We start from the raw sequence: 8,026 nt of genomic DNA, 5'->3' as shown, positions 1-8,026 counted from the left end.
AGATCCAATAATTGCATATAGGTTAGAAGAAGGGTTATTTGGAACACAATCAGCGAAGTATGATAGGAGCATAAGTGATCCAGCAGTATGGTGGGAATTTTATGGATCAAGGACACCAGAATTGCAAAATTTTGCAATTCGTATCTTAAGCCAAGGATCAAGTGCATCAATCACATGCTAAGTATTGGGCAGAAAATCTATCGAAAGAACCCTCAAATTTTTCAAGGAGGCTTGGGCACATGCATTCCAAAGAACCCAGAAACCGTTTTTGGAAATTCCAACCAGAGACGATTATATTAAAATAATTAATATTTTTAATGGGGTTCTTAAGTCTAAACTTAGGAAAATTAAAATATTAATGGTTATTAATCTAATTGCGGGTATAACTTCTACAAGAAGCCGAAGATCAAGCCAAAACGATCTGAGCCTTTGATTAGGAGTTAATTGAGGTCGTTGGTTGTCCAACAGGGAGATATAAGAAGGGATTTGAGGGTCATTTGGAAAACACATCGACAGATCAAGAAACCAATTTTCTGAAGTGAGAAGTTCTCAAGAGGAAAATTTGATTGAGGATATTTCTTGCAGTTTAGGGGCAGGGATAGCAGCTTCCAGAGAGAGAGATCCTTAGCCGGAGAATCATCAGCAGAGAGAGGCAGAGAGTGATCCAATAGCTTTGACGCAAAGACTGATGCAGGGCCAGAAGGGCTACGCAGAAGCAGCGCGGAGGAAGAGAGAGAGTTGAAAATCAGAGCAGAGAGTCAGTTTCAGCCGCCGGAAGTTGGGGTGTGAGACTGAGAGGCTGAGAGCAGCGACTCTGGGCTACTAATCGATTCCCCAATTGGGTGACGTTGTGCCTAAGAGGGTTGATGCTGGGACAACGTAGAGGCAGCGCAGAGGCAACGTAGGGCCTGCCAGGGGCACCTCATCCAACAGTCGGGACTTTGTCTCAATGATTGTGTGAGGTAATCTCACTAAGCTTCTGCTAGTATTTCTCTTTGTAACTAAATAAACCTGTGATGTATTTAGCAATGTATTTAGAATTTGCTACTGCATAATAATAATAAACCCTCATAATTGCTGCACTAGTTTTCCCGCATTGGGTTTTTCCAAGGACTTTTGTCCAAAAAATAACGATGTCCTATGTGTTTGTATTTCCTTGCTCAGTTGCTATGTTTCATGATCATAGTTAATTTGGTGTAGGTTACTTCAGTAATTTACTTCAATATTTCAAGAAGAAATCTGAAATAAGTTTGTAATGTAATTTACGATCTAGGTGAAGTAGATTCAGCTGGTTGTAGTAGGATTCCTGAGATTATTAGATCTAGGAATTTTCACAGGAAGAGCAGATCTAGCAGTTACACGCACATAGAAACACTGTAGTAAATGTCCTCAAAACAGTTACACAAACATCATCAAAGTATTATTGTGGGACTGCAAGAACTTGACTTAATGCTAGCACCCAATCTGCATATGAAATTAGCCCTACGTAGATCTGATCTAAGTCTGAGGGCAGACTTCTTCAACACACAGCCTCACCTTATGACTGTGGCTCTCATTCCTTGAAGGCAGACTTTAACCCATACCTGGAACAACCTCTATCATTGTGTTGTCACCTACAACAATCTGACCATGATGCTTTTACGCTACTTCTTGTTGTGCTGGGGTTTCTTTTGGCTGCGGCTAAGGTCCCTCCTTTGCTGCGGCTAGGGTTACCTTGTTGGTTATGGATAGTGACCCTAACGTCCCTTACTAGCTGCAGATTAGGCCTTCGTATGATGCCTCCTTGACTGCGACCAAATCTAGGCTTTGTTAACAGATGCTAAGACTCTCCATCAACTGTGAATAAGTGTCTCCTTTGCTGCAAAATAAGGGCTTCACAAAACTACGGTAGGGCTTCATTCTATGTTGCATATTAGGCCTTTTCTTGACAGGGTATAGGAGCCTCTTTAGACTGCGTATAGGTCTCCTCTTTGAGTTGCGTATAGGTCTCCTCTTTGACAGCTGATTAGGGCACTTTTTGTTAGCGTATTAGAGCTTTCTTCAATTGCGGATATAGGCTTCCTCTAGACAGCGTATAGGAGCCTTCTTTTTGATTGCGGCTAGGGCAGCATTAGACCTTCCTTGACTGCATCTAGGGCAGCATTAGACCTTCCTTGACTGCGTCTAGGGCACAACCGAGCAGCAGCTAGGACTCTCTTTGATGGCTCTTTCCAAAAAGTCTTCCTTGAGAGAAGACAAACCCAAAACATGTGGAGAGAGAGATCAAGTGAGATGTGTGTAACAAATGACTTGAGGCCTCCTCTATTTATAATGCCCCACGTTGAGGTTGAGTTGGGGCAATTTGCTTGCTCGCCGACCTTGACAAATTGTCAAATAATACAAATAAATTCATATCTCCATAAATACATTTCGGAATCAGATGATCTTAGGATCAATCCTACACCTCTCGAAGAGAGGAATCCAAGAAAAATATTAGTTGTCATAAATAAGATGACCCACGTGGAGTTTGGCCCCAGTTGCCAATATTAACACCTATTATATGAAGCTCCCTATATATACATTATAATGGATGGATGGAACCAACCCATTTGATTACAGCGACTATCCCTACAAAGAAGCTTATGCGGCAAGAAATGTGCCACTCAGTGTTGTTCTTTTCCTTTGTGGCTCTCTAGCCTTATTCATTTGTGATTTCGATATACATACATACAGCTTGAGTGGGCCTAGTGGTTAAGAGCATGTGTTTTCTCCTAAGAGGTCATAGGTTCAAAACCAGAGGGGGGTAGAGTATGTATGCCTTCGTAGACTTAGCGGTCAAATCATTGCACGGAGGTGGGTCCCTTGTCCCACAAACAAGGGGATCTCATACACCTATTTGGTGTCTGGCTTGGCCGTGACCTTAAAAATGGATAATAATATATATATATATATATATAGAGAGAGAGAGAGAGAGATAGATATTCTTTGTGTTACTAGTAAGCAATGGGTAAGTAGCAAAGCAATCAATCCGAAGAGTTCTATTTTTGTTATTTCTTTCTTAAAGTAACAAGACTATAATGATTAGGGTAGCAGGACCATAGAGAGACCACAGGATACTTCACTTAGTGAATCCAAGTTTGTGTTAATCAAAGAAGTGGTAAGAAGTGGTGTGTTTGAATCAGAGTGTTTTAGGGCACATGTACGCGTCAAACAAAAATGTTTGTGTCCTGTCCATTTATGCACTCCTATGTGTGAAACTATAGTCTACATGTCATTAGGGTAATTCGGTAGGTGCCCTATGGCACAAACTCACAATACTAGTTGAACAAATTTTTGAGATTTGAGAGTAACCATGGAGTCACTCGTAAAAACATCAATCTATGCCCTCAAGCTCATCACTTCTTTCAACACAAATTCACTACTAGATGCAATAAATGCCAATTGAAATCCACTTCTTAACCCTCTTGTAGACAAATAAGTGAGACAATGGACTTCCTCCCATAGGCCGCCAAACACCATGTCTCTACGAGATCTCAGAGGCATTGTACTATACAAAGGACTACCCACTAGATTAGCTTAAGCAACTAAAGATCACAAACAAGCCCCTTCCACTCTAGGTACTCTATAGAGGACATCATCAAGGTCAACATTAGTCCCTTCGTAGTGATTGAAGGGTCAAAAGGGTTTTTCCCCTCAGCCTTATATATTAGGAGAGAGAATACTTTTCACTCTATAGTTCAGCTAGGATTGTACAGACAGGCCCTTATGCTCTAGGTACCCTCTAGAGGACATCATCAAGTTCCACATTGACGCTTTAACAATGATAGAAAGAGACAATGGTTCTTCTTCCTCTTCCTCTACTATTATTTCCAACACTGATGTTAAAGTTGCACTAGGACCTTGCATCTCTTAGGGTTCTCTACTGTATTTGGATCCTACTAGTCCCTTTTATTGTTGTGTATTTTTTCCTGATTTTGCCAGCGTTTCAGCTTTTAGGAGTGTCCTTTCCTTCTCATCATTTAGCTTTTAAGAAACTCTCCCATAGTCAATTGATGACTTCTTGTATCCTCAAATCTCATTGAATTTTTCTTAATCATAAACGTATCTTGTCATTCATTCCAAGCTATTCCAAAAAATATTAATGTTTCTCAGTTTTCTTACAATTAATGACAAATGTGTATTTGTTCAGAACTAAGGAAACAAAATAGATAGTTTTCTAAAATTTTGGAGATTACTAGAAATAACCACATTCAATCATGCCTTGCTATGTTTAAATTCTCACTTCGTTGGCACCGATATGCTAGAAAGACCATCAAACCCTTAGTTCTTGGCATGGAGGAAAAATCCACTCTCACCAAAAGACTTGCCGTGCTATCTTAATATATTAAAACAAAAGGTCACAAACAATTATTCAGAATTCCTAGGTTGTTGTAATCACCAACAAAATGATAAGGAGTTGTGTCATGACCAGTCAATTCTAATAACAGTTTTCAGTTTTGTGAACAATCCTGCTTCAAGTAATTACATTGTCCGCACAATTCAAAAGAATCCGTCTCAAAATTATCAGCATGCACATTGTTTCCATATTTCAAAACAACGGAAGCAATGTGACCTCATCTCAAAACAGACGATTTCAGTCGGATCACAACATCACATATCATTAATTAAAAAAACTCCTAATACCATTTAATAGTGCAGTTTGAAAGAATGACCTGAAGTTCCTGCTTGGCTGCAGATACCAGGAGGACCTGTCCTCAGCAAAGATACTGACACTTGCTCTCAAACAGCAGTTGAATAATCACATGAGAAGAAACCTGCAGTATACATCCAAGATAAACCTGAACAATACGAACTAGGAAATCGATTCAGCGCAGTTGGACAAAAAAAATATTCAAATGGTGGTAGGATACAATAACTAAAAATTTTAGATTGATTTTCAGATTTCCATGGTACCGTGAAATTACAGCATTGTAATAGTGCATGAATGGAAACAGCTTATTTTGCGAGAGCCACAGTAAGAACAGAGACCCGCGAATAGTCTGCTCCGCTCGCTTCAGGTTATGCACATAGAAGAGTGTAGCAGTAGCTGACTTTAGGCCGAAAGTAATCACAAAAAAACAGAAAGCTAAGGGTTCATTTCCTCCTGAACATATTACAATTATCCCTCAACGGGTCCTGATAACTTGATAATGAACATCAGCATTCGTGTTGTTGATCTTGAAGCACTTCAGTTCCTCAGTCACCAATCCAAGAAGTAGAATATGACGCCATCTCTGCTATTTAAACCCCCATTTATACACCTCCAGATCCAAACCATTTCAACGGAGAATATATGTGCCCCATGTTTCACAGACACTGGCATTCACAAGTGCCTATATTCGAGCCTTGTGGGTTGCAGAACACGTCCAAAGAGAAATGCCAAAAAACAAACACTTGTGTAAAAGCATTGGAAACTCTCCATTGGAGGTTATGAAGGAGCTCAAATTCAGACACACTAAGACACACTAAGACTAAAGCCTCCTGTTATACAGCTACATAAGAGTGAAAGCCCTAATGACAATGTCAAACCCCAAAGTCACTAACTCAATATCTCTCTCAATGCTTTTTGAATACAGAATAAAACATATACTTTCTAATTCCTAGCATGCTTGAAAACACCCACGACAGCCACTCAGCTCGAAATAAGTCTCTCCTGAAGCTCCTTAATCTAAATGTTAAGTGGAAACGTCCCTTTCTAGAAGGCCTCAGCATATCTCAGTATTCGTCCATCTCCCAATTAGAGCTGATCAGCCAACATCCTGCACAACCCTTTTAACCTTAAAATGCACATTGTCCAATTCATGGAGCAGAGCATACGAGGACCCTGTCAGCTTCCTCTTATCAATCACTTCGTCCTAAAAAAATTGGTCTGCAAAGTGAACATTGAAGCAAAACCCCACAGACAAAAATAGCAACAGCGTTGATTCCATAAATATGGCAGCCAACGGGGAACCAGAATTCTCCTTGTTTAAATCACAGAACTAGAATGACCTAGCCTGTCTTTCTGCTGCCCTTGTCTATGCAGCTGTTCATCTTTCTCCATTATGGTTTCAAAGTTCAATGCATTCGCAACGAACGTGTTTGGACCTAATTAAATTGTTCTGGTCCATGCATTCCTCAGTAGCGCCACTCAGCTCCTTAATCGGAACTTAACGTGTAAACATCCGGTTCTATTAACGTGTAAACATCGCTGTCTATAAAAGAAATTTTGAAATATGTGAACTTTACATTTTTCCGCCTGTAGGTTTTGTCTTGTTTGTGTTAAAAAAAAAAGAAGGGAATAAATCCAACCTATTTTGCTTGTTTGTGTTAAAAAAAAGGAATAAATCCAACCTATTTTGCTATGTTTTGATAGGCTATTTAAGTCATTTTTGTTTGTTAATATTATTTTGTGTTTTTAAGTAGATCATCGAGGCGATACGTTATTATTGTTGTGTACGGATCAGAAGGTGTTATAGTACTAGTTTCACATATTTATCACAAAACCGTCTTAAATTTAAAAAAAAAAAATTACATAAATAGTTTATATGAAGTTATATAAGTTATTAAATTATATCTAAAACGGGTCTATATATTGATTGGACCAATAGTTGTCAAACGTGAGGCCTTAACATCGCAAGTTGACAAATCATACCGTCCTAACTACCTCCAGCTTTGAATTACCAATTAAGTCAAAATGCACTACAAAACATTCCATTGAACTCTATCGAGGAGTACACATATCCCATCAAAGAGTCACCCACTGATTTCCACTTTTCCACTGAAGCCACAATCCCATTGTTGGGTATATCATGCACAAGAACAGGTGAAATGTGTGTCAATCATATCTACATGTGTGTTTAACCATTCAACTTATTGAAGACAATAAATGACACCATTCAATTCAGGAATTAGTTCAGAGGATGCAATAAATGACACCACCTTTTCAATTTAGGTATTAAACACACCAACGCTTTCAATTCAGGAATTAAACACAGGAAAGCACAAGGATCAACCATGAAAGTTTATCAGCCATTGGATCATGTACAAATCACCGAGAACACACATTTGAATTTGGGAGATGGCAATCCATGCCAATCTTCCTACCAATTAAATTCTAGATCAAAAAACTATAAAACATCAACTCTTACTGATTTTCATTTGAAACATTCATTCTACTCATCGGTTGTTGGAGACATACAATTAAAGTGTGTGCATAATGTTACATCATTTTATTCATTAGCTCGAGACATACAATCAGAGTGTGTGCACAATGTTACATTCATTCTATTTATCAGTTGATGGTGACATACAAGTTTAATTTTGTTGAATAATGTTCTCATATTAATTATTTTATCATTATTTTTGTTGATAAACAAGGGTAAATTAAAGCCATTATAGTCAATATCACTTTTTACACACATCACAAGATCTTATTAGAGAAGCACTTTTAAATGAATAATGATACCAATGTCTCTTTATCACTTGTATATGCTTATTAGAAATTCTCTTTTAATTGTTAGATTATCACATTCAAACGAGAAAACTGCAAGATTGCAAGAGCAGAACTACAAGGAATTAGACAAATTTGCTAACAATGATATTAGTTGGTCAAATGCAATAAAAGATATGCAATGCAATTTGCAAGAGAGAGATACTTATACAATGCAACTATGCAAAATGAGATGCAACAGAGAATCATTTATTTCGTTTTTGCCTCAGGATGTGCTTTAAGGCTCGAGATCTTGTATTTGAACCCACCTCGCTCTCCTTATGTCAAGCGAGCTATTCCTTCCTCGACGATATGGGCCCACTGTAACTACCATTCGTTCAGGCTTGTTACTCAATACAATGAGTTTGTTTGAACCCCAATCCATTCAGAGTCTAATAACCTTGTGTCAGTCTATCTATTACTTATGAACTTGCTTTAAGGTTGGATTACAAATCTATAAAAGATAGCATCCAGAGACTCTAGAGGACCACTGAGCAGTAAGACGCTGATGAGAGATGCAATGAGGTAGTTAGTATC

General features: G+C 38.5%; 1 long non-coding RNA gene across 1 annotated transcript; it reads right to left on the bottom strand.

Annotated features, from left to right (window-relative positions):
• Positions 1–4,363: 4,363 nt before the first annotated feature.
• LOC149264551 (uncharacterized) lies at positions 4,364–6,230 on the bottom strand. The gene is made up of 2 exons (XR_016250088.1): positions 4,933–6,230; positions 4,364–4,793 (listed from the first exon to the last, which is right to left on the bottom strand). It is a non-coding gene; the product is annotated as an uncharacterized LOC149264551 (long non-coding RNA).
• Positions 6,231–8,026: the final 1,796 nt, after the last annotated feature.

This window comes from Pinus tabuliformis, chromosome 6 (genome assembly GCF_031772625.1).
Source record: "Pinus tabuliformis cultivar Carrire ecotype Pingquan chromosome 6, CPIR1, whole genome shotgun sequence".
In the NCBI taxonomy this organism is placed as follows: Eukaryota; Viridiplantae; Streptophyta; class Pinopsida; order Pinales; family Pinaceae; genus Pinus; species Pinus tabuliformis.
The sequence above is the reverse complement of the archived record's forward strand: the minus strand, read 5'-3'. Positions and strand labels throughout refer to the sequence as shown.